The sequence below is a fragment of the Anabrus simplex genome, chromosome 6, assembly GCF_040414725.1.
Source record: "Anabrus simplex isolate iqAnaSimp1 chromosome 6, ASM4041472v1, whole genome shotgun sequence".
Lineage (NCBI taxonomy): Eukaryota > Metazoa > Arthropoda > Insecta > Orthoptera > Tettigoniidae > Anabrus > Anabrus simplex.
Genome location: NC_090270.1, coordinates 249,343,942 through 249,368,079, shown reverse-complemented (window position 1 = coordinate 249,368,079; position 24,138 = coordinate 249,343,942).

The window sequence follows — 24,138 nt, the reverse complement described above, 5'->3', positions numbered from 1 at the left end:
CCTCGGACACTCCCGGCACTAAAAGCCATACGCCATTTCATTTTATTTATCACTCTTTTAACTAAGGGTGCCATGAGAAATGTCGTCGTAGTTACTTGACTGAAACGCAATCCTCTACCTAAGACGGCCAACTTCAAATATGGAGAGGGACAACAAAACTAGAAATGGGGGGGACCGAACCATTTTGACGGGCAAATTTGCTTGTAGTTTCGGCTTCGTGGCTAGCCGGTTAGCATACTGGCCTTTAATTTAAAGGGTCCCTGATTCAATTCACGGCTGGATTGGGAATTTTAAACTTCATTTGCTAATTCCTCTGGCTCGGGGACAGAGAGAGAGAGTGCGTGCCGTTATCAACATTAGATTGCATCCTACTTAGGGCCCCATCCTCACCTACCCGCAGGTCACCCATGGGTGTCAAATCGACTTGAAACAGGCCTTTCGGCAGGCCATACGCCATAGTATTTACCTTAAAACGTTAGTCTAATTACTGCAAATGAATTACAATAATTATCTGTAATTCTTTCTCGTTTTTGTTTCCTTAGCACGGTAATAATAATAATAATAATAATAATAATAATAATAATAATAATAATAATAATAATAATAATAATAAAACTATGGCGTATGGCCTGCCGAAAGGCTTGTTTCTAGTCGATTTGACACCCATGGGTGACCTGCGGGTAGGTGAGGATGGGGCCCTAAGTAGGATGCAATCTAATGTTGATAACGGTACTTCATATATAGATCTCCAAAATGTCACGGTTTGTCCGCGACAGGATCGTTTTCCAACATGTGTTCGGGACCTCAAATGCCCCTATTTCGTTTAAAACGTAAGATAACAATAATCGTTTGAGATGTTTGAAATGTCCCGCTGTCTTACTCATCCATACTCAAGAGACAGAATTTAGCTTCTAACACTCATCGAAATAAACAACAAGCTGATCGCAAAGTCTCGTTAATCATAGGTAAACAATGTGGACGTAAATTCTTTAGAGTAGTTATTACTGAGAATTGATAATGAATTTTTGATAATCCTCTGCCATTTAAACGATTTATCGAAAGCGTCAGTCTGTGCTACATCTTTCTCATGTCAAAGGATAATACATAACCAGGGTTTTCGGAACCCACTGCACTCCCACTGAACGAGTGAAAGCCCTTATCACCGCATCTTTCAATTCGTCAGTGATGCCATAATGTTCTTGTGCACCAATACCCTTTATGAATCTTCATAGTGAAATATCATGGTGGCAGGTTTTCCCAAACTTTTGTTTTAGGAATAGTGTCTTAAATCTTTTCCAAGTCAATAAAAGTTTTCACCATATACTTCCCAAAATCCCAGTTCTTTTTCATATTGTTTCTGAACAAAAACGGGTTTAACTCTTGACCTTCTCGCTGAGTCTGCTCCTCTTGTAACTTGTCTTTCTACTTTTTATCTAATTTATTCTTCTTTTCAATATATTTTCCATCATTTTAGCAACATGTGAGATGCTGATGATTCCTCAGTAGTTTACTGCACATCTTCTGATATCCTTTCTTGAATATTGGTATTATAACTCCATTTGGCCAATATTTAGGAAACGTGTTTCTCTCTCCATGACACAGTATTAATTCGTATGTCCACTGCACTCCCACTGGTCCTGCAGCCTTGATCGCTTCTACGGCCACTTCATGCATCCCTACAACTTTCCCCATCTTCATCTTTTTAATTGCCCAGTCCACCTCCTGCCAATGAAACGTCTACTTCCTTTCCTAATATTTCTTCCTCTGCTCTTGCTGTCTGAGTAACTTCTCTGTGTATCTGACTCTTCACATTCAGCAGTTCATAGAAATATTCTTTCAATCTGTTCTTGATCTCTTCCAGTTTTGTCAATATTACTCTCTCTTTTTTCTTTACAAAGAAAGAGTTCACATAAGTGTTCCTCCTGTTTGTGATAATCCCATATAGTGATTTCTTTGCACAGCGTAAATAATCTTTTATTTCCTGCGTGAATGCTTCCCAGCTTTCTTCTGCAGTTGCTTTCTTGCAAGTTCTTTTTGTTTCTATATCTTGCTCTATTCTTGTCAGCCCTTTGTGTTTTCTACATTCTTACTTCTTTTCTTTCATTTTTCCTCCTCCACGGTGTCTCCTTTCCTGGCGTTCTCCCAAACATTTTCTCTCCACAGCTACAAATGCATTCTTAAAATTGCTTTCATTCTTGTTCATCATGGCTAATGTCTAACCTTGCTATCAGTTCCTATAATTCTTTCCTAAACTGCTCCTGAACTTCATTTTTCTTCAATTTCCAAACCCTAATATTTCTTTCTCTTCTTGAAATTTAGCGAGCGATCTTGTCTAGTTTCAACTTTGCTATCTATAGTCTATGGCAATCCCTACAAACTTCCTCAGACATGGTTGTAACATCCTTAGCATATTTACGATGTTCTTTTTCCACTAGAAATCATCGAGGTACGTCACTGGCTTCTTCCTCTTAGGGTTCTTCCCTGGCGACCTGAACACTGCATTATTTAAATTCCCGTAGCTTGTTTTATCCTCTGTACTGTTCGCAGGCCGATACCACACGCGAGTGCTGTCTTCTTTTGAAGCGTGGCAACATGGCGTTCCTCACCTTCTCCGCTTATGAACGCCTGCTGCTGCATGCTTACAAAATACAAATACACTCTAAATACTATTTCCCTCGCCTGTCGACGGAATACTTGTCTGTTTGCTCTTTCTGGATCTATCGTATACACGCAAAAAGTTCCCTAAATTCGTTGATTATGATATTTACAAATAAAACTCGAAACATTCACTCGTGACCCGCACAAACAGGCACCTCTTACTGAAATGATTCTATTGGCTCAGCGGAAAACACGTCATACTACAAAGCGCTCGAATGTTACTGCGCAACCCTCTTCAAACCGCCTTACCGGCTGCGTTCTACTCTAATACGTAGTCAATCAGGGGTTTTGTTCTCCTGTCTCCTTGTCCATACTTGGATATCTTCTAGATGTTTTTCTTCCTGAACTTTGTGTTTCCTATTATTAGTTGGTTCTTCTGTAAAAAGTCAATTAATAAATCCATATCCGTACAGATACGGTAGTGAATTATCGTGGTGGCCAGGCAAGTCGCGTTGGTAGCACAGGTGAGCGCCCAGGAAACACCTCATTACGATATTCGCGTGCTGTGATGGCATAATGACCAGATGTCCAATCCTGCTGAAAGCAACATGTCCCTTTAATTCCATGCTAATCCAAGAGGGGGGAAACCAGTTCCTTAACATGCCCAGGTACTGATGTTGACTATCACCACCGTCAAAGATGAACGACGCTAATTAGCGCCTTCTAAGTCTGCCCACATCATCACATGTGGATTTTTGAAGGGCGGAAAAAAGTCAGCTCGATACTCCATGTCGTACTATGTTTGCGTGTAAAAGATCTCTGGTGACACATTTGGTGTTCACCCCAACAAAATTCATTAAAATTCAGCCATAGACGTCCAAGAGAGATTCTGTTTACTCTGCCTGCCATCTAGTAGGCCTAGATTAAAACGGAACGTCGAAATTGACGAGCAGACAGCCAGGCGGCATCAAATTAAAATGTCTGCACACGGTAGCTGGGGCCCATACGATTATTATTATTATTATTATTATTATTATTATTATTATTATTATTATTATTATTATTATTATTATTATTATTATTATTATTATTATTATTATTATTATTATTATTATTATTATTATTATTATTCATAATCGATTTTAGCCGACTATGGACTACGTAAATAACTCTTAATGATTTCAGTTTTCTTTGGCACCAGTAACTTATTCCTTCATTCTCTTGTTTACAGCTTCTTCCTTTTCAACCGTCCAATGTTGTTTCTTCTTGGCCGCTGTTTCTAGCTCTAGGAACCCCTCAAATCTCCGTATCTTGTTTATGGAAGTGGTTCTGTTGTGGATGTCTTCATCCATTATATTCATTTCTTGCAGATCCTTCTTAGTGTTAACAAACCATTTGTCATAAGAGTGGTTTTTGTTTTGGGCTTGATGAAATGGTTCCAAAGAAATAATGAGTCTGTCGTCAGGCATTCTTGAAATATGTCCAAAGAATTTAATTTATTATTATTATTATTATTATTATTATTATTATTATTATTATTATTAAAACAGAAGTCACCATCAGCAGTCACTTCCAAAATGAATGTTTATAGGATTAGTTTGTTCGGGTTTAAGCGGAATGTTATTTTACTAGAGACCGCAATAATTCACGAGTCAGTAGAATCAGCTGATCGACAAACTGCTGTTTCCTATCCTACAAGCAGTATGCACCTCTGACCTAATGATGTCACGCTATAACGCCCGTTTTCCTTGCACAGCAATTCGACACCTACTACACGGAGAAACGCGTGGTTACACCCATTGCAGTTCATTTCCTGTTCTACTCATGCGAGCACAAAAGTGAATATTTCTTGAATAGTAATACTTTACGAACACGTTAGACTTGAAATAAGAGTACAGCTATTTAATCGTGTCGAGTGCGTGTTGTACATGACACAGCAATACTTTTGTAAAGCGCAAAAATGGCCAATCACGCATCGATGACACCCGAACTTACAGCCTTTAGTTGTCCGGTTCAGTGGCTTAACGTTAGGGCCTGCATTGCAGGAAGGCTCGGGGCTTAAGGGGCCTGCAGACTTCCCCAGAAAAACTAAAGAAATTAATAAATAACTTTATCCGAATGCCACTCTGCACGGGAAAGGTGATATCGTGATGTGTTTGTAGAATGGGCCAAAAAAGTTTGTTTTTACTTTTCTTTGCTTTACGTCGCACAAACACAGATAGGTTTTATGGGAACGAAAGAGATAGGAAAGGGGTAGGAGTGGGAAGGAAGCGGCCGTGGCCTTAATTAAGATATAGCCACAGCATTTGCCTGGTGTGAACATGGGAAACAGAGCTGCTGACAATGGGGTTCGAACCCACTATCTCCCGAATGCAAGCTCACAATTGCGCGCCCCTAACCGCATGGCCAATTCGCTCAATGTTTGTTTTTACAGTGCATATGTATAGTATTGTATCTGCCTGCAAATTATTGATATTTTGTGTAAGACAGTTGCCTCTCGTAACACAAGCGGCACGTTCGCTCACAAATATCTGCGTCAAGTTATTTTTAAAGAAACAATGAAAAATGGGTACGAAAATATAACATTTGAGACCTAATTATTCCTGTTACTGTTTCTTCCACAAAACGATCATTTTCGGAACTGAAACTTATAAAGAACTACGTACGAAATGTTGTTATGACTCACGACAGACTCTGTAAACTCAGCCTCCTCAGCATCGAATGTGTTATCTTTGTATATTATTGAAATCAGCAGTGCCTTTGCATCCCAGAAAGCACGCTGCATGGTCCAGCTTTCTTAGAATCAAATATTAGTACAGTAAAGTTTTGGAAATATAACGACAAAAGTTGCAAACATTTATTTATTTACATTGTATTCCAATTACTACGAAATATTTAATTTTCAAAACATCACCAATAAATTAATTAGTTTTGTAATCGTATAGGCCTATAAGTCCATTCTATAAATTAATAATAATAGTAATAATAATAATAATAATAATAATAATAATAATAATAATAATAATAATAATAATAATAATCATAATAATAATAATAATAATCACCATCGTCTGATCAGCTACCGTGTGCAGGCATTTTAATTTGAAGCCAACTGGCAGCTTGTTTGTATTTCGACGTTCCGTTTTACTCTAAACCTGCTAGATGGCAGAGTAAACAAAATCCCTCGTGGGCGTCTATGGCTGAGTTTTTAATGAATTTTGTCGAGTAAACACCAAATGTGTTACAAGAGAAATTTTACTTGCGGTCGGGTGGTTGAAGAGTAGCCTTCGGCCTACAAGTGGCTACGGCTGATCCGTGGTCCGACAGCTCTGCACTCCGATTGGCCAACCGAGCAGAGAAGCGGAGGTCACGGGTCTGTCGTGGCTCTACGCCTCTGTATTCGGGAGACGGAGAGGGGCTGGTCTCCACCGTCGGCTTTCCTGAGAATGGTTTTCCGTGGTTTTCCATTCTCCTGCACTAAGGTGAATGCCGAGACAGTTCCCAGTATAGGCCTTCTCAGATATAAATCTCCTGGCCTGAGAGACAGCGTCACCGTTTGGGAGGACCGCCTCCCCCTGCAGGGGAGGAATGAAAACATTTAGTTTTACATGCCGACATCTTACGACAAGGAGTGTCATATGGACTTTATTCCACACTTCAGAAATCCGACTGCCTCTGCCGGGTTTGAACCCGCTATCTGGGGATCCAGAGGCCGATACTCTACCACTGAAACACAGAGGGAATTTTTTTTTTTTTTTTTTGCTATTTGTTTTACGTCGCACCGACACAGATATGTCTTATGGCGACGATGGGATAGGAAAGGCCTAGGAAGTGGAAGGAAGCAGCCGTGGCCTTAATTAAGGTACAGCCCCGCCATTTGCCTGGTGTGAAAATGGGAAACCACGGAAAACCATCTTCAGGGCTGCCGACAGTGGGGCTCGAACCCACTATCTCCCGATTACTGGATACTGGCCGCACTTAAGCGACTGCAGCTATCGAGCTCGGTACAGAGGAAACTAAACGTGAATTAAAATTGATACAAGTAGCATTAAAATATCTGCTGTAGTTGGACCTTTATGTTTCCTAATATATATTATATTATAAATGATATAAGTAAATAACTAGAATCACCGATAAGGCTATTTGCGGATGATGTTATACTGTATAGAGTAGTAAATGTTGTGAGCGACTGCAAAAAACATCTCGACAAAGTTGTGAGAGATGGGCAGCAGACAGTAAGAAGATAATACATGGGATGAAAAGTCAGGTTGTAAGTTTCACCAAGAGGAAAATGTCCTTTCATTTTTAATTACTGTGTTGATGGGGGTGAATGTATCCCATGGGGGTCACTGTAAGTACCTAGGTGTTAATATAAGGGAAAATCTTCATTAGAGAAATCACATTAACGTGGTTGTAAAGAAAGGTTACAGATCTCTTCACATGGTTATGAGGGTATTTAGGGGTTGTAGTAAGGATGTAAGGGAGGAGGCGTATGTTATCTGGTAAGACCCCAATTAGAGTATGTTCCATTGTATGGGGCTCACACCAGGACTACTTGATACGAGAACTGGAAAAGATCCAAAGGAAAGCAGCATGATTTGTTCTGGCTGATTTCCAGCAAAACAGTAGTTGTTACAAAAATGTTGCAAACTTTTGATTGGGAAGATCTGGGAGTAAGCAGACGAGCTGGTCGACTAAGTGGTATGTTCTGAGCTGTCAGTGGAGATATGGCGCGGAATCAATCAATCAATCAATCAATCAATCAATCAATCAATCACTGCTGATCTGCATTTAGGGCAGTCAGCCAGGTGGCAGATTCCCTATCTGTTGTTAGCTTTTCCTTAAATAATTGCAAAGAAATTGGAAGTTTATTGAACATCTCCCTTGGTAAGTTATTCCAATCCCTAACTCCCCTTTCTCTAAACAAATATTTGCCCCAATTTGTCCTCTTGAATTCCAACTTTATATCGTGATCTTTCCTACTTTTGAAAACACCACATAAACTTGTTCGTCTACTAATGTCATTCCTCGCCATGGCTTTCGTAGACGAATAAGCTTGAGTGGAGCTTTAAGAAATAGGAAAGATCACAATATGTAGAAATAGTTGAAATTCAAGAGGACAAGTTGGTGCAAATATTCATTTAAAGGACGAGGCTTAAGGCATTAGAATAAACTGTCTAGGGAAATGTTCGATAAACTTCCAAGTGTCAAAAACATATCAGATGTCTTAGGTCTGACACTAGACTCATCAGAGTGGGATGTATCAGACCCTACCCACTGACGCTGGGGTGTATGCAGGTGAACTTATCAGAAGCCCTTATAAGAGGCACAGTCTGATAACTGCATACGGGAGATAAATCTCCACAAACTTCCAAGTTCTTTGAAAACATTTAAGAAAAGGCTAACAACAGATAGGGAGTCTCCCACCTGGGCGACAGCCCTAAATAGACAGCCGACTGGCGTGGTCACTGGCTTCGTACCAGAGTTCAGTAAGGCTGTGAAATAGTTCATACAGGTAGGCTGGCGGTTGTAAGGTAAGGATTCGGTGCAATGAAGTCAAGGTATGCTGCGTGCGTCTGCCTTCGAGAACACCCATCTTAGATCAACATAAGACTTGGTCTGAAACTTTCAAATTACATACAAATCTTACACATGCATTGTGTGCACAATGTAGTTTATGTAGTAGCTCTCGCTTTTTTTTTGTAAACTATGGCACAATATCCGATTATTGCAAGGAAACGGGTTTTGACAAGTTTCTTCTTGAAGCTGAACCGAAAAATAAATCTCAAATTGTTTAATGTTACGTGAAAAAAAACTCATCTACTCACACATATCGTCTGATCCGACCACGAGAGGTGCTGCTCAATGGATACTCCCAGGCTTTTGTGCTCAGGAAAAAGAATAAAACTTGGTTTTGAAGTCATACGTCAGGGACGGACATGTGGTAGCTGGAAATGAGTCTTGGGTGGGTAATTGATTTGGGATTTTCTCGATACGTAAAAAGAAATTAGTGTTCTTTAGAATTATGTCAGAGATTTTCAGTGATCCTCGTGTTTGAGGAGATGAGAAACGCAGCTGTAGATCATCCAGCTGGGAAGTAGCCAAGGCATTTATTGAGCTGTCGCGCCAATGGTTTGTTGTACAATGAATATTTATTTATGCATCGAGGGGCGTATTAGTCAAAGTGACTTTGCTTCAAAACGCAAGCTTGTAGCTGTATGTCGCTGTCGATAGGGGACTATCATGATCATAGCCACGGGAACTCCAGTTTTATGTCGAATCCGAACCACGGAGGCGTAACATTTCAATTCATAATTCCACATGCATTTGGCGGGATTCAACCTGCGGCCACTTTAGTACGAAGCCAGTGACCACGTCAGTGGGCTATCATGGCCGTAGTTCGAATCCCGGCCAATGTTTGTCAGACTTTTGTATTGAGAAGTCGCATCTATGTGGTTCGGATTCCATGTAAAACTCGAGAACTTATGGCTGTGTTCATGATATCAAGAGCCACTAAAACCACACGCCTGCTTGTTTCATTTTCTGCTTCGAATCCAGGAATTAGGGTAACTGCACCAGTAGCCACTTAGCGTAGGTATAATCTCTTATGGTAATTTTTGAGATGCCAGTTACTTATACTATAACATTTTATTTAGCAGTGCTACAAGTAAGGTGTCTAGTTTTTATAAAGCACTAATTTAACATATTACTTTAAATCATAAGGCTCAAAATGTCATATGGTCCAATTGGTAACAAAATCTCCACTACTCGGCCATCAAAATCCAGTGGCCAGCCATTTCGAAACCAGTACCCATCCACTAAATGCATATACAGTTCAATTTAAAAATTAAAAACCTAAAATAACATTTGAAAGCCACTAAATGCTTATACAGTTCAGTTTAAACATTCAACAATGAAAATAACATTTGAAAGTTCATAATTATAAGGCCAATTATTTCCAGAACATCAAAAGACCTTCCTGAATTACACAACATTAATAGGCCTACAACCATTTTTCATCAGCAAAGGTTACAGCTAAATTAACTTCCTGCTGCAATGCCATAAGGCAATAAACGAAGTTCGGCAAATTTTAGATGAAACCACCTAGAACAGTTGTCACACCCAATAATTTTAGGGTTTTTAACGTCACTAATGAGTTCATCATTTCAAACAGCGCAATGTTCCCTACAATGACTTTCTTGTGTCATCAGATCGTTCTCACTTTCATATCAACTGAAGAGCAGTGGAGTATGCTGAGTCCAAGACGTGGACTACCACTAGACTTCCGTAAGGGGAAACTTCCCGACTAAATTGAACCACACTTTGCTGATAGGCTGGATTCCTGTACACAAGCCCGGTTTTGATTGGCTAGAGAACATATTTATAAGCATCTGATAGTTAGATTACAGTAGACCGGGCGAGTTGGCCGTGCGCGTAGAGGCGCGCGGCTGTGAGCTTGCATCCGGGAGATAGTAGGTTCGAATCCCACTATCGGCAGCCCTGAAAATGGTTTTCCGTGGTTTCCCATTTTCACACCAGGCAAATGCTGGGGCTGTACCTTAATTAAGGCCACGGCCGCTTCCTTCCAACTCCTAGGCATTTCCTGTCCCATCGTCGCCATAAGACCTATCTGTGTCGGTGCGACGTAAAGCCCATAGCAAAAAAAAAAAAAAAAAAAAGATTACAGTAGAGGAGAAACCAGCTGAACTGTTGACATTACCGAGCTGCGATGGTTTGTTAGTGCATGACAAGCCTTTTAAGCGTTTTGAGCTGCAACGAAGAACAGTTGCCTTATGGATAATACACGATAAACAGGCGCATATATGCCAATACCGCATGGCCTTAAGAGTAAAAGAGAAAAGGTTGCACATAACCAGCCATTAACAAAAGGCAAGGAGGCGAAACTCCAACACTCCTTATAGAAATTACTAAAAACCTAAGTAGGCTTACAGCCCTAAGATACAGAGGTTAATTCCATACTACAAGAGGGTGACTAAAGGAGGAAACTTTAAAGACAAGACGAGATTTACAAAATTTGGCGTATGAAAACTTTAGTCACCCAATTGCAAGGTTGAATGGGAGACGGCAGAGGGTCACCGCTCTTCTTTCCCTTACATTACATATTTCCCGATAGGGAATAGAAACAGAGTACTCAGACTTCGCCGAAAATCCTACATTTAAATCACCAGTTTATAAAATTACATTAAAAGAAAACGGCTAAAACCTTCCCTTCAAACTACCCTCAGGCGCTATCACATGTTTAGGAAAATTCTGCCATTACCTTGTATCACTGGATGTTCTTCAAACAGGCCGCGCCCCTGCCTCCTAGGCCTCAGTCAAGTCACACTCGCAGTCACTGGAGCAATTCAGACAAGACGGCCTTAAAGTGCCCTGCTTAACTAGTTCCGTAAGGGGAAACTTCCCGACTAAATTGAACCACACTTTGCTGATAGGCTGGATTCCTGTACACAAGCCCGGTTTTGATTGGCTAGAGAAGATATTTATAAGCATCTGATAGTTAGATTACAGTAGAGGAGAAACCAGCTGAACTGTTCACATTACCGAGCTGGATAGCTGCAGTCGCTTAACTGCGGCCAGTATCCAGTATTCGGGAGATAGTAGGTTCGAACCCCACTGTCGGCAGCCCTGAAAATGGTTTTCCGTGGTTTCCCATTTTCACACCAGGCAAATGCTGGGGCTGTACCTTAATTAAGGCCACGGCCGTTTCCTTCCCACTCCTAGCCCTTTCCTGTCCCATCGTCGCCATAAGACCTATTTGTGTCGGTGCGACGTAAAGCAACTGACAAAAAAAGGAAAAGAAGTGTTGACAACTTCGGTACATTAAAAAAGAGTCTTCAGAGAAAGTTTACTAATAACAAAAATGAAATTTCCATAGTTCTAGGTTCGTTTTTAGTGCGTAAGAGTGAGCTAGCAAATCGATGTTAGAGCCATCTAACTGCAGAAGATGAAATTCTTTGGGAGTTTACAAGCCCAAGTCCGTTGGCATAGATGGCGCGCAGTTTAAAGAGCCAGGAACCCCTGGTATTATTATTATTGTTGTTGTTGTTGTTGTTGTTGTTGTTGTTGTTGTTCCGCGGTTATCTGTGGAACGCAGAGAGGGGAAAGAAGGTGTGGGCTTAAATGGGTCTAACTACGATATCAAAAATTAAATTAAAACTTTAAAATAAAGGTTACCGCATATTTCTTTTAGAATCTCAAACTTAACAAACAATATTTTCAGGTACTGGTAATCAGGTACAAAATAGCAATAGAGATACAAAATAGAAAACCCAAGGATAGGTAGTTTACAAGTTTTGAGCTTCAAGCTCCCAATTTATAAGTTTCCACATGTGGAATTTAGATAGATAAGTATAGAAATCCCTCAAAACACCATTTAAGAGCACTTTGCTCCAGCGGTTACAAAACAGCCTTCCAAAGGCACCCCTCAATTTTACAGCAAACTCAGAAAATAGCTTCCCTGCTCTCCCACTTCAACCTAGGAGACTATGCTCCCAATTTCTTACAAAAATATTACGAATTTCTGACCTATCTAGGCCCAACTTACAATTTTACAATTTAGTACACAGGGGTAACTAGTACCCAAACTACTGGGCCTTCGTGGAAAAGAGAAACAAGTTAAATTACTGGCCCGAACATAAAATGAATGGAGGCATATACTTGCGCTCCTATAACATTACGTATAAAACCCTGATTGGGCTCTCGGCCCGCGGAGGATAATCCCAAGCTACTGAGGTGACTAGAATGAAGGTAAATTAAACGTTTTACAGAAAAGAGAAACAGTTACAAAATCGTAGTCACCTCAAACTAACATGAAGGGGAACTCGAGAGGGTAACGCACTCTCTATCCCCAATTTACAGTTTAAGACTTTATGAAATTTACATTAGCAAGAAGAAATTTACATTCTAGAAATCACACGGTTACGTGGTTAAAGTTCAGAACCTTCCCCTCGAATAAGTTTGCGGAGACAGCTACAAAGATAGAAGATTGCTGCCCATTACCTGGGTTGATGTTCTACCTGCCGAAGAATGAGGCACCCCGCCTCCTGTCTTAACACACACTCAGAAAGACGACGATCAATAAGACAAGAAAACCTAGAATAGTCGCAACTTATATACCCGAAGGGATGGTTCGAGAGCAGTGGCGTATCCTGGAATCTCCACTGAGGCATGCAACTAGTAACCAGCAGTCAACACAATGTACTAAGTAAATTTCAATTCTACTCACCCTAATTACATGTAGGTGAACTCGAGCCAAACAGTTTTACTGTAAGTTTCTGGATTGAACGTGCGTACACAATTCTTGTTTTCTGTTTTTAAATTTACGAGGGTCCGCCTCTGTGGTGTAGTGGTTAGTGTGATTAGCTGCCACCCCCGGAGGCCCGGGTTCGATTCCCGGCTCTGCCACGAAATTTGAAAAGTGGTACGAGGGTTGGAACGGGGTCCACTCAGCCTCGGGAGGTCAACTGAGTAGAGGTGGGTTCGATTCCCACCTCAGCCATCCTCGAAGTGGTTTTCCGTGGTTTCCCATTTCTCCTCCATGCAAATGCCGGGATGGTACCTAACTTCAGTCCACGGCCACTTCCTTCCCTCTTCCTTGTCTATCCCTTCCAATCTTCTCATCCCCCGCAAGGCCCCTGTTCAGCATAGCAGGTGAGGCAGCCTGGGCGAGGTACTGGTCATCCTCCCCAGTTGTATCCCCCGACCCAGAGTCTGAAGCTCCAGTACACTGCCCTTGAGGCGGTAGAGAAGGGATCCCTCGCTGAGTCCGAGGGAAAAGCCAACCCTGGAGGGTAAGCAGATTAAGAAGAAGAATAAGAAATTTACGAGGGAAGGTAGAGGTCTCCCGGCTTTAACTATTTGAATCTTTTCATCAAACGAACGGCCAGTAAATGGTTTTTCAAACTGATTTACAATTATATCCGTTTTAGACTCATCCATCGTTAATACCACATGTGCGCAAAATATAATAAAACACAGAAAACACAACGAATTAACTCACCAGTTAGCCACAACTCAAGCACTGGAGGTAAGTCACCCCAGTGGCATTGGTCACGTCACGTTGGGTTCTCGCTGAGGGGGGTAATCTGTGGGTCCCGTTCGCTGTAAAGATGCCGACTTTCTCCAAATTGCTAACAGATGGCAGAGGGTAGCACGGGTATGGGGTGACAAATTCTGACCGAGTTTCAATTGCAGCGACATCGTTCGGAGGGTTTCAGAACTACGTCTGCCACCGAATGCAATTTTAAGATTGAATGCCTTACATCCCTAACTCCTCCATTCCCTGTCTCTTTCTTCCTAGAGTGGTGTAGACGGCGAGACTACACCAGCACCACACGTAGTCAAGCAACGGAACTAGTACAGTTGCGCGGACCTTTTGAACTTCTGAGAGATGAAATTGTTAATATTTGACTTGAAACAACCTAAAATCGTACATCAGACAGTTCTTTGTGTTATCATAACGCATGCAATGAATGCCTTGCATTCAAGGAGAATACGCCCCTGTTCGAGAGGATTCTGGACTAATCCGGACACACCTTCTCATTTTTGTTGACAGAATCAAAAGTTACACCCAAAACCCAACAAGAAGCCTGTGATAGGCTGAAAAATAATTACAGAAAAAATTTGATTGGCCAGACCCCCCAAAGCTGGCGGAAAGAGTAGGAAGTGTTGCAAACCTTGAAATGTATATAAAAAACTAAATTAAAGTTAATTTACTTGAGAAAATCTATAAACACAAAATTTCTTTCAATAACAAATTGTTCTCCCTTGCACTAGAGTGCGTGACCTCAGCTTTTGTAGAGACATCTACTATGGAGAAAAGTTCAAACTTCTTGATGTACATCAAAACAAAACAAAACAAATCCAATCAGTTTAGGAAACTTGGAAATGACAAACTTCTCAATTATTCAGTAGTGACATCTTCTGATTAATGTCCGAATTTCATGCAATAGCACTTTCACGTTTTGCTTGATATGTAGAGTTCTTTAAGGCGCTTCTTTTGAATGAGCGGAGTTGAGATGTACCTCCCCGGTACAATTATTATTATTATTATTATTATTATTATTATTATTATTATTATTATTATTATTATTATTATTATTATTTTGCTAGTTGTTTTACGTCGCACCGACACAGATACTGTAGGTATTACGGCGACGATGGGACAGGAAAGGGCTAGGAGTGGGAAGGAACCGGCCGTGGCCTTAATTAAGGTACAGCCCCAGCATTTGCCTGGTGTGAAAATGGGAAACCACGGAAAACCATTTTCAGGGCTGCCGACAGTGGGGTTCGAACCTACTGCAGCTATTATTATTATTATTATTATATCAATCAATCGTACTGATCTGCATTTAGGGCAGTCGCCCAGGTGGCAGATTCCCTATCTGTTGCACCCTAGCCTTTTCCTAAATGATTTCAAAGAAATTGGAAATTTATTGAATATCTCCCTTGGTAAGTTATTCCAATCCCTAACTCCCCTTCCTATAAATGAATATTTGCCCCAGTTTGTCCTCTTGAATTCCAACTTTATCTTCATATTGTGATCTTTCCTACTTTTATATATGCCATTCCAACCTATTCGTCTACTAATGTCATTCCACGCCATCTCTCCGCTGACAGCTCGGAACATACCACTTAGTCGAGCAGCTCTTCTTCTTTCTCTCAATTCTTCCCAACCCAAACATTGCAACATTTTTGTAACGCTACTCTTTTGTCGGAAATCACCCAGAACAAATCGAGCTGCTTTTCTTTGGATTTTTTCCAGTTCTTGAATCAGGTAATCCTGGTGAGGGTCCCATACACTGGAACCATACTCTAGTTGGGGTCTTACCAGAGACTTATATGCACTTATATTATCTTCGTACACTTCATCTACACAAAACACATCACACTACCATCCACCACAGAAACACGTAATACTGATGACGTCCCACCACACAGCGTTGGCGTCAGGAAGAATATTCAGTCGTAAAACTAGACTAACTACGGTACGGGCTGACTAATAAATTTAGTAACAGAACAGGAATAATAATAGCAATAATAATGTTACTTTCGCCCTGTGGGTGGGGCCGGTAGAATACACTCAAGGTATCTCTAGCCTGCCGTAACGACCAAAAGGGGTCCCAGAGGCTTTTATTTTTGTAGCATTTTTGAGCCTGACATTGCTTCGAGTTATTTGTGTCAGGCTACTCGCTTTCATATTTCTTATCCGACCTCCCTTGGTCAATTTTTGTTCTTTTTCTGTCCCGACGTTATTAGGTTTCCGAGACCTGGGGAGTCTTTCATTTTCAAGCCCTTTATGGTGCTTGTATTCCTTTGGCCAACACTGTGATAGTACATATATCACACCCCCGAATTATATGTAGAAGTTAGAGATATTATTGTCAGTAATCGATTTATTATTATTATCATTATTATTATCAGTATTTCATTTGAATATTTTGTGATTTATATTTGTAAGCTGGACGATATCCACATATGTAGGTATGAGTAATTTGTTTTGCACGAGTGGGAAAACATTGCTTTAATAACCCTGGTACTTTGGATGAGTCATGTGGCTACCCCAGTGTTTGTTGTGATGTACTTGTGTCGGGATATTCCATGAGTCATGTACATATCCCAGCCTGATGAGATGAGCTTGTTGTTGTATTAGGGAAGTTCGTTGACTCATGTAATAAACCCCAGAGTTTGTTTATCTCTTCGAAGCAAGGAGAAGTTCAGGGCTTGGTCTTGACTAGACATCACTCATGATTGGCGGGCTAGCACCAATCCAGACGTATCATCTGAGAGGAGGGGGATGTTGATGTCTATAAAGGTTGATCATACGGCGGCAACCGAGGACATTGTAAAGGAACGAGAAGGAAGATAACTACTACAACTACAAGCAGTAACACTGTATGAAGGAACGACAACTGACACACTGTACGGGAAGGAAGTGGTGCTGATACACGGTACTCGAGTGACACGGCTGCAATGGACTGGACTTCAAACGTTCGTGGAGCGTAGTCTGGTTATGTTCGTGGAAAGTGGCTGATCAACAAATTGTGGAGGGCGTACGCATTAAGTGTTGTTAGTACTTGTGGAGGTCTGGCCTTATATGTTGGTGAAAGCTATCTCAGACTTTCCATAATTTATGTTGAGGGTCGACAGACGTGTGTATATATCTTTACAACAAGTGTTAATGTTGTAACCAAGGTTGAGATTTACAAAACACAACTTTATTATTCGCTTCAAATGCAAAATACACTATTTACACAAATAAAACTGAAATTTAACTTGAAGCAAAATGAATTAGGAATCTTGAGAAAGAGTCTATCTTTTGTACACTATATACAAGTTTGCAGTATTTACATCCACTACTATCTCGAAAGATAGTCCTTGTGATATGAAAAGTCGATAGTCGAAAACTATCAGAAGTACTGACATAAATGTTTTGGAAAGTCCTTCCTTGCTGAGTTCATAAAAGCAAGTTCAATGTTGGAAGAATTCTTACTTGGCGAAACCAAGGGAGCTTGCATTAATTAGGGAAATATAACGGTATGTAATAGTACGACTGGATATGGGCAGCGGAATGGGAAAGAGGAGCGGTGACCAGAGGTGAGACCTCGTACTGCCAGAAATTCAGTCCACCTGGCCGAAGCACATTTTCAAGAGGAGTAGCCTCCGTGCTCGACGTAGGGTGTATTCTGGAGCTGGACACCGGGGCAAGTGGGCATCAGGACAGGCTGGGAGTTCCTCTTTATAGTACACACACGACGGTCCAGGCACGCGCACTGAGGGCTGCGCGTCAAGGCTAGAAGAATGACACCTGGCGCGCGTGTAGCTGGCTGGCGGAGCGAGAAGGGAGCGCCGGACATACAACAGTTAAAATATGTGAACACAGTATTACAAGGTACAGTATCTGTGTGATGTGATAACTGCCGACTATGAGAATCGGTAAGTCGAATTGATATAGAGACAGTGAAGGGTATTTATCTTCATACATGTGCATTGTTCATCGGACTATCTACAAATGGTAGCTTAGTTCTCGCTTGCGTTTTCCCACTGTTTTCATTATTATTATTGTTGTTGTAAATATGGAGTCTTCCAGCAATATTTTATGTGTTGTGTAATTTTGTGTGTTGATGAGGTGCTCATACACGGATTTTGTTAAGAATATAGTTAGCTATTTTAGAATCAGTGGAGTTATTGATGAACCTAGGTGCAGTTCCTACCTATTTAGTCGTTTTCAGGAGGTTAGGTAACGCCTGCAGCAGATGTACCAGTACGCAGCATTATGTACACGCCCTGGGATATAAAGTTTATCATGCTCTATCAAAATTCGAGGGATCCATTCAGGTGAACTCTGGCGCCCATACTACCCCATTTCGGTTAATTATGTTTATTAATTTTATTACGTTTTTGAGTAATTTTATTTATTTACATATTTTTATTCATGATTTATTTATCAGTATCATCAAAGAGTTACAACACATTCATTCTAAGCATTGCTGGTACTTTTCATATTTTGCTTGGGATGTTCGCCCAGTTATACTTTTCCTTGAATCAATAGAAACTTGATAAACTGCATTCCTTTAGACCATTTACAAATGAAACTGACCAATGAAAGGGTGATGTAGCCCTACATGAAACACACGCATTAGTGTAAGTAACCACTAAACACACACTTTCCTTGAAATAAAGTATACCGGAGATTCAAATTTTGCACAATGAGTGATGATATTACATTGACAATAATAGTTTGTTTGTAGATACGATAATAAGCTTTTGGGCTTTTTTTCCACAGGGAACTTTGCTCTGCGTCTTGAAAAGATAATCTCGTCTGTTCACGAGCAAGACTTCTCTAAAAATGAATGAAGGTTTGAATCACTTGATCTTAAGAGTTGTCTATACCAGTGGCGAAGCTAGCTATATTACTTGGGGAGTCTAAGAATATTGTTCAAGCTTACCTTAAATTCTTTTATACAGCAAGTGTATGCGGCGCTCCTTTCTCTCTGCAAATGCATCAATGACACGGTCCCTGAAGCTCTGATTATTTGACAGTTCGTGCAATAGAGATTTCTCTATCGCAAGTGTACTTGTTCACTTTCGAAAAAATGGTACATCTTCAGGAGTTGTTTCATTTTCATTGAGGGAAAACTTGTGTTGTAAGCCTTAAATTGATTCTCATCCAATAATTCTGCAAAATGGAAGTTTTCAAAGTCACAGAACCGTATTTCCATCTGTACCACGGTGGTATCAATTATTTCATATGCTAATGCTGTGAGGGTTGGCACTACAAATGATTCCGTTGCCATTGCGGTATTGAGAGCTTTGCTGGTGTCTATGCATTCATTCACTGTTTCTTCATTTCTCACATTTTTTAAGTTATTTATGGTTTGCTTTATCTCATGGTTGCAGATATTTACATTAGATGTGCATTTTGCTTGCAGCACCTTGAATAAATGATCCGTGTAGCAAAATATCTTGTTGAAGACGCACAACAGGAAGAGGAAATTAGGGTCATCTAATCTCTTAACCAGTCCCATAGCAACATCAACAGATTCGCCATCCCATTCTTCATCTTTATCAACAATGTGTGTAAGAGCTTCTTTCAAGTCCTTGAAATGGGATGCTATTGTTGGTGTTGCTCTGGAGTGGAAGTTCTAACGTGTCGTACATGCCGGGGAAGTTTAAAGCCTTTATCTCTTAGGACTTGAGTTCTCTTTGATGACTTGCTGAAATATGTATGGAAGGCAGTCAAATCATAAGTAAAGAGACGCACTTTCTTTATAGCTTTTGCTCCATACAAGAGTACCAAATTAAGCTTATGTGCATAGCAATGTATAAACATTGCATGTGGGCAAACTTGCTTTACGATAGTTTGAACACCCCCTGTAGAACCCGCCATTACGGAAGCCCCGTCGTAAGTCTGACATATTAACTTCTTTTCTACGCCCCATTTTCGTAAGACATTCAATATTACGGCTGACAGTCCAGTGGCACTTATCTTTTGAGACGTCGTAGAACCCCACAAACCTCTCGTGAACGTTATAACCAACACAATACCGAAATATAATGTTCATCTGATTCTGACAAGATATATCTAATGTTTCATCCGCCTGAACTGATACAAATTCACAAATAGAAATTTCTTTCTGAATCTATTCATTCATCACTTGAGTTACACAGTCAATAAGTTCATTCTGAATGTCACTCGAAGTTCCTTTAAATCCTGAAGTTGCTCCCAGATGCTCTCTCATGAATTGTTCTTCTTGTGCTAGCAATTCCAAGGTCTCGAGGTAGTTACCTTTATTTACGGAGTCACTACTCTCGTCATGCCCACGGAATGGAAGTTCTTGTTTTCCGAGAAAACACACCACTTGAACTAACCTGCCAAGAACCCGTCTATTATGATTTACTAACTCATTATGCTTTAGAGCTGCAAGACGAGCCGCTTCTGATATCGCATGAACTATTCTACTCCTGCCGAGAAGAAGAAAACGCTCACTGTTCTGAATATGTCTTTTTGAAATCTGGTGTTTACGTGCTCTTCTATGAAATTTTTTTAGGGTACTGATGCCACCCTCATTCCATTCACTATCACCTCCAAATAATATGCAAATGTAACAATAAAACCTACAATCTGTCACATTTGCTGTAAGTCATGTATAATCCTTATACCATTGGGACTGGAAAGTTCTTATTTGGTTTCCATCCTTTTGCACAATTTTCAATAATGGCTGAGGCCGCTTGTCTTTCAGGGCACATTTTTCTTCGAAAGACAAAGAAGAAAATGGAGTTCGAAGCAAGTATGTAATAAGATCATTACTTTCATTCATTATACACAGATTTAAAAAATACTGGCAACTCTTCACTAATAATAAGTTGTAAACTTCACAGATCAACAGACCAGAACGTAAACATTAACTCGTAACTCGCGACTTGGAGACTAGACTCCCAGCTAGGTTTCAAAGCGAGCACTTACCGCTGCATGACGTCATCCGTTGTCATAGCAACCAGTACAAGCCCCGCCCGCTAGCAGAAAGGTAAGAGTCTGGCTGAAGCCAGACTCAACGGCTAGGCTCAGTGCTCTGCGAGTAGCGCGGCAGATCGGAGAGCCGTGAAGTCTATAAGTTTATTAGACATAATTTTCGTGCCTTACATCAATAATTTATTCGTATTTCGTCTGGGGAATCTGAGACTCTTAGATTCCCCCCAAGCTTCGCCACTGGTCTATACTAAGTGGTACTCTCGTTCGCCACTAGATGGCTCCCTGTGCGCAGTGTGGACCATCTCGTGATGAGAAGAATACGAATTTGGAAATAATCGGAAAGAAATAATAAAAGTGAAAGGACACCTATATAAATCCTTAATGGCTGGCAACCACGTAGGCCTATTACGTAGGTGACAGAGAGTGTCCCTATTGAAATACGTATTTCCACAGCTTCCCGTGTAATTCCAGACCTGTAGTGTTTAGTGTAAGAGCTCGAACATCGGGTCGGCGGATGCAGGGTGAGTCTGGGCCCACACGTGGCCACCACTGGTCCGTGGTCCGACAGCTCTGCACTCTGACCGGCCAACCGAGCAGAGGAGAGATGGCCACGGCTCTACCGTGGCTCTACGCCCCTGTATTCGGGAGACGGAGAGGGACTGGTTCCCACCTTCGGCTTTGAAAATTGTTTTCCGTGGTTTTCCATTCTCCTGCACTCAGGTGAATGCCGAGACAGTTCCTAGTATAGGCAGCTAACGCCTACCCCCTCACTTTCTCCAAGTATCTCCTGGTCTGAGAGATGCTGTAACCGTCTAAGAGCTCACCTCCTTCTTCAAGGAAGGAATGAAAACATGTTAGTAGGAGTCGCACATCTTGGAACGCGACATAGAACGTGCTCACCTATTGCTGATTTGTCTGGCAGGTTGAGACAGATATTACATTGGTGTTCCTCGATACGAGTACCAATGGAACCGGAATGTTTGGCCATTGTATACCTAGCCGCAAGTACAGGGAAATGTGTACACCCCAGGGTGTATTTTGTATGGCGTGTTACTAAGAGTGGTGCAGCCTTTGTAAGGCACACCCTTCAAGGATGACGGGCACCATAAGTGCAATGTACCGTTAAAAAAAATAAGGAAACAATGATCTTGCACGGAGAAACTTTATTTTACTGGCACATAAAAGAATACATAGTAGTACACAACATACTCACATACACTCTCACATACTCATTATTCTTATCCAAACTCTTGTTCCTCTACATCAAAACATCGATTTTGTCAAGACAGAAATCTGCTTCCAGTTTCTGAAGCCACGTCATGACGATCCGAAGAGATGGAAATCACTGGAGGCCTGGTCGGACGGTCATCGCTCAGCCCAGCTCGACAAGGTTTGCCTTTTTCTAAGTGAGATAAAGAGAATATAACTGTGTTAGTATGTGTCTTTTTGGAGGGGGGGGGGGGGTGAGTGCCGTGAGGCTCCGCCCCGCCTCACAGCCCGTGGTGACCTACCTGTTTGGACAAATGATCGACAAGCGAGTACTAACGCAGGAACATAGCCTAGTACAAGAGTACAGAATAACTTGAGGTGCAAAGGCTAGTCTTCTGCCAGCTACTTCCACCCCTCCGTAAAGGAGAAGTTATGAGAAACCTCCCTAAACCCACCAGGCAATCCCATATCTCCTTTCGGCACTGGTTACCCTGTCGCGGTCATACCAAGACATTCCCGGCGCTAGACCACTGCCGCTCAAGAGCCACTGTCACCCCCGGTCCATGGCCGCCTGCAAGGCTTTCAAGGTAGAAAACGGAAAATATATTAAATTAAAGAAGAAATTTTGACGCGCGGTCGAGAGAGAATTAATAAATAAAATGTAGTCTTGCAAACGACCATGCGGATGGCCAGTAATGCGAAAGCTCTTCCCAAAGGAGCTACTTCGCATACCCCCTTCAAATTAGGATATTATAACAGCCAGCACTTATAACATTAAGGACGGACCGCATAGAGAATGTGGTGCCGCACCATTGTTGTCATAGCGGTGGCGGTGCACGTACAACTGGACAATCATCCTCCGATAACATTAATCAGAGGGGAGGGGGAGTAGAGGGACTCCGACAATTAGAAAAATGAAGGTATCAGCCAAAGAAACACAAAGTCCACTACGGGCATGGAAATGAAAGACCCCCTAGGCCTCGTGACCTAATACCGTCGGGGTCTGAAATGAACAAGAGTTGATCAACTGAGGTCGGGTAGGACAGATGAAACACACGCTCCCAAGTTAAGAGTCCCTGGAGCCCCTGAGCCCCTTTTAGTCGCCTCTTACGTCAGGCAGGAGATATCGTGGGTGTTATTCTACTGCCCCCACCCACAAGGCAAATTAAAGTATATTAAAGCTCTCCCACAAACTTTACGTCTGGTAAGGAGAGAAATAACTGGCATGGCGAGCATCACATCTCTACTAGCATTCATCTCTGGTCTTCTGGAGGTAATTCCCCGTAATATTAAGGGGCTGATACACCTGGAAATATGACTTTTTTATTTTTTTATCTCGAATGAAAGAATACACATTTATTTACCTAAATCTGAAGTTTTATAGCGAAATTTCCAATTTAGACCAAGATATTTCGATTTAAATTCATGCATGTACTGAACTGTCCGCTGTTTGGGCGTGGCATTTGTGCGTTCCACCAATTTTTACTGTTTCGGGAAGGCATCAGGATTATTTAATAATTATCCTTTGAATCGGACATGATAGTCTGGGCTTGTCTTGTTTTGTTATTCTGTGCCTGTAACCTAAGCATGAGGTTTTGTTTTGAATCGTGTCAAGTTTGTAAGACTCAGACAAAAGAAAAAGAAGATGGCTGGCATAAAATTAGAAGATGGTAAGGGTGTTGGTGGTGCGGGTCGTCTCACTACTGATATCATCGACAAGCTGTAGTGTCATTAAGGCAATGCCATGAGGGAATATAAAGTCAAATTGGAAGACATGAGGAAGGCTACATGGGCTAAATGGTATCATGAAGTCTCTACTGACATTGACCCTCAAAATTAATGTTGTCCAAAAAGTTCAAGATCATGGTGTGGCTGGTGTCAAGCTCTGGAAAATAGAACTGAGAAGGAGTATAGGCACCCTCACCCAATTCCAATGCCTGTAATGAAGACAATGAAGTCAAAATTCCAAGACCTTGCTACTACCGACCTCCTAAGGAGATGTCTGAAAGGTCGGACTCAAAATGGTAATGAGTCCTTTAACAACAAAGTATGGACTGTTTGCTCTAAAAACTCAAATTCAGGGAGGATATTTGTGAAAATATCAGGTGATGGAGCTGTGTATTCTTTTAATGATGGTAATAAAATTAAACTGGAAGTGCTAGAATGTTTAGGCTTCATTGTTGGGAAATGTGCAACATCTGTTCTCTCTGAACGAGATGTTCTTCGGGTCAAATTTGCTGATAAACGGCTTCGAGAGTCTTCAAAGGAGGTACAAAGGACAAGAAGGAGGTTGAGGATGGAAGAATATGGTAATAACATGAAGATAGAGGGCACTGAAT